Here is a 4,061-nt window from a genome sequence, read left to right as displayed (position 1 = left end):
TCAGTGGCAGAGTTGGGAATAGGACCCAAGAGCCCTGATTTTCAAACTAACAATCGGATCTTGAATTTCAGACATTGAATGACCTGAATAAAATGCTCTCAGATGAGCTCCAGACCAACAACAGTGCACAGGAATTATTCAGCAAGTATTTGAGGAGAATCATGTTAGAGAGAATCATGAACTGCTCAGAGACCATTAATGCAGAGAAGCAGCAAAATTTGTCAAACATAGAACTGGTTCTGACTTATTTCCTTGGTCTTGAAAGAGAACAAGGACCTGAGTCTCCTCCCTGTCAATAACCCCCTGCTCAGCCAATCAGGGTAGAGACTGAGGACGGGAGGCTGAGGGTTCTCACCAGAGAGCCCAAAGGATGGCCCAGGTCATTGGTGGGGATCAAATAAAATTCAGAATAAAATTCTGCCTCCTTAAGCTCGTGTTTTCCATGCCTAGAATTCAACTCTCACCAGATGGATCAGACTGAACAGGTTTCAAACCTCAAGGAGGCTCTTACCTTCTAAACAGGGACTGCTGTTTCCTAGTAAAATCACTAAAAGGGAAGGAGAAAACTCAAAAGAGGTTCCTCCTGGCGCTCACGTCCGTGAACCCAAATACTCCCTCAGTCCTCAAAGAGAGACCTGGAGAAGGAGACTTGCTGACGCAAAGCCACAGGGGTCTCTGTGGTTGTGAAATTGGAGCTGGGGCAGCAAAGAGCCACCAAAGGTTCTGAGGGCTGGAGAAAACTGCCTTCTAGTGGGCTATTGAAAGAGCTCAACCTGTTTAGCTTATCAAAAGAAGATTGAAAGGTGACTTCATTAAAGTGTTGAAGTGCCTTAATGGAGAGAAAAGATTGGGTATTAAAGGGCTCTTGAATCGAGCAGAGAAAGGCCTAACAAGACCCAATGGCTGGAAGGTGAAAAGAGACAAATTCATATTACAACAAAGGCACAAATATTCAACAGCGAGGATGATTCACCACAGGAACAAGCTACCAAGGAAAGTGGTGGATTCTCCATCTCCTGATGTCATTTCATGAAGACAAGATGCCTTTCTATAATGTATTTGCCCCCAAAGTAGCTATTGTGCTATACAGGAGGCCTGTGATATGCAGGGGGTCAGATTAGATGCTCTAATGGTCTCTTCTGGCCATAAAGTCGACTAATTTCTGAAAAACTGAGTGTAGCATTGGGAGCAGCGTCTGCTGTTTCCCTGTCTAGCCGGCTTGCTGCCTAGAACGAACGCTCCTTGAGTTGGGTGATCCACAGGGAGTAGCTCAAACCTGCAAAGTGCCTGGCCAGGGGCAGGACATTAGCCCAGCAAGGGAGGGGGTGTGGCAGTGACATCACAAAGGCCTTTTTGCAGGACCTCAGACTATTGGTCCAAGGCGGTGGGGAGGTGGTGACCTCACAGAGAGATGCTGACATCAGCCAGGCAGGACAGGGGCGAGGGGCCAGGGAAACCTCAGAGACCCCTGTGGCTTTGCTCCAGCAAGTCTCCTTCTCCAGGTCTCCCTTTGAGGACTGAGAGAGTATTCGGGTTCACGGACGTGCGCCAGGAGGAACCTCTTTCGAGTTTCTTCCTTCCTTTTTAGTGATTTTACTAGAAAACAGCCGTTTAGAAGGTAAGAGCCTCCTGGAGGTGTGAAACCTGTTCAGTCTGATCCATCTGGTGACAGTTGAATTCTAGGCATGGAAAACACGAGCTTAAGGAGGCAGAATTTTATTTTGCACCTGGGATTTTGTCTCTTAGAATCACTGGGGACATAAGGGTTTGTCCTTTTTGATTCACCTCTTGCTCCATCCACTGTCTGATCCCTCTTTTCTCTTCGTCTCTTGCTTCCTTTGTCCTTTCTCCTGTTCCCCTCCCAAAATCAGGTTTTTTTCTCCCGCTGATAACAGCTCACGTTAACTGATCACTCTCGTTATAGTGTGTATGGCAACACCCATTTTTTTCACGTTCTCTGTGTGTATATATCTCTTCCTACTGAATTTTTAACTGCATGCATCCGATGAAGTGAGTTTTAGCCCACAAAAGCTTATGCTCAAATACATTTGTTAGTCTCTAAGGTGCCACATGTTCTCTTTGTTCTTTTTGCAGATAAATTAATGGAGGTTAAGTCCATCAATGGATATTAGCCAGGATGGGTAAGGAATGGTGTCCCTAGCCTCTGTTTGTCAGAGAGTGGAGATGGATGGCAGGAGAGAGATCACTTGATCATTTCCGGTTAGGTTCACTCCCTCTTGGGCACCTGGCATTGGTTATTGTTGGCAGATAGGATATGGGGTTGGATGGACCTTTGGTCTGACCCAGTATGGCCATTCTTATGTTCTTATGAAGGGAAGGGCACAGCCCTGTGACAGAGTTTCTGTAGTGTAGTGGTTATCACGTTTGCCTAACACGCAAAAGGTCCCTGGTTCAAAGCCAGGCAGAAACAGGCTTGCTTCCTTTTCTCAGCTCCTAGTGGCCTGTCCCTGCTGTTGTAGGAACAGCAGTGATTTCTATGCTCAAAAGGTCTGTTATACTTCCCCTCCCCCTCGCTTTTGTCTCCTCTCCCTCTCTGAATGCCTGTGAAGTGGCTTTCCCCCTCCCCCTCCCTCCTGCAATGCTTGTGGGATGAAGGGGCTGGCTGAAGATCAGAAGAGCTTCCAGGTACCAAGATGTCTGGACTCTCATTAGGCAGCACTCACACACCCAGAGCATGGACCCTGCATGGACACTGGCTGAGGTGGAGTGTGACCCACCGGATGCAGCCAAGTCATCTCTAGTCGCAGGCCATGAGGTTCAGGTCTTTAAAAGGGGAAGGGGCCCTGTGCTCAGCTGTGCTTTCACAATGCTGCCTAATGAGAGTCCCAGACACCTTGTCTATCTAGGAGCTCTTCTGATCTTCAACCAGCTGTTCAACCAGCTCATTCATCCCACAAGCATTGCAGGAAGGGAGGGGGAAAGCCACTTCACAGGCATTCAGAGAGGGAGAGGAGATGGGGCGGGGGGTGGGGGGAGTGTAACAGACCTTTTGGGCATACAGGTTATATGGAGCACACAGATCACTGCTGCTCCTACAACAGGGTAAGTTCTCAAGCAGCATGTTTCTTACTTTGCCCATCTGCCAATTTTGATAATTATGTATGGAAATATTTTGCCATTGGGTTGTGCGTTTACACAGAAATTGACAATTACCAACAAATATGTAATTCTTCCAGTCCTGCCTAGTCTGCAGTTGATGGGTTTAGAGGGACACATTCACTCTTCCAGGTCCCCATGCCAGGCCTGTGCTCTCAACTTCCCACACTGCTGGGATCCTTCCCTGGTCTCCGCTCAGACCTCTGCCCCCCACCCCCACTTCTGGGATCCCCTCCCCACGCTGTCTAACTCCCCTGCTGGCAGGATCCCTTCCTGTTTCTTTCATTTCCTGTCTCCACTCTGGGCAAAAGCTCTGCACTGTTCCCACACCAGAAGTTGAACCCAGGTCCCATGGATGAAAACCAGGAATCCTGACCACTAGACCATATGGGACTATTGGTGCATCTGACGAAGTGGGGATTCACCCACGAAAGCTCCTGCTCCAATACGTCTGTTAGTCTATAAGGTGCCACAGGACTCTTTGCTGCTGTTATTACTACAACTCTCTAAGCCAACCCCTCGTGAGCGCAGCAGGGACTAGCGTGACCGGATGTCCCAATTTTTGGGCCTTTTTATATAGGCTCCTATTACCCCCACTCCCTGTCCCGATTTTTCACATTTGCTGTCTGGTCACCCTAGCAGGGGTTGCACACAGGGCTGCATTAACCCTTCAGGTGCTGAGGTTTCCCTCACTCCATTCCCAGTGCCTGTGATGAGGAAAGAGACATCAGGGCTCCCAGGTGCTGCACAGACCATGAATGAGATCGGGACCCCATATTGTGCTAGGTGCTGTACACACCCTGGCCAACACTGGGACACCCCGGGGGTTCCCCTCCATTTATCTGAGCCTCTGCTGCCCAACTGCTTCTGACTCCATCTGGATCACCCAGGAGCCTTTCCTTTCCACCTTTCCAAACAGTCCTTCTTTCCCTGCCCCCTAATTC

The 4,061-nt window shown here is 48.9% G+C and overlaps 1 non-coding gene across 1 annotated transcript; it reads left to right on the top strand.

Moving 5' to 3' along the window:
- The first annotated feature begins 2,358 nt into the window (after window positions 1–2,358).
- TRNAV-AAC lies at window positions 2,359–2,431 on the top strand. Its single transcript has one exon. It is a non-coding gene; the product is annotated as a tRNA-Val (tRNA).
- The last annotated feature ends 1,630 nt before the right edge of the window (window positions 2,432–4,061 follow it).

The sequence above is a fragment of the Mauremys mutica genome, chromosome 5 (assembly GCF_020497125.1).
Source record: "Mauremys mutica isolate MM-2020 ecotype Southern chromosome 5, ASM2049712v1, whole genome shotgun sequence".
Lineage (NCBI taxonomy): Eukaryota > Metazoa > Chordata > Testudines > Geoemydidae > Mauremys > Mauremys mutica.
Note: the sequence above shows the minus strand (reverse complement) of the source record. Positions and strands in the feature narration are given on the sequence as shown.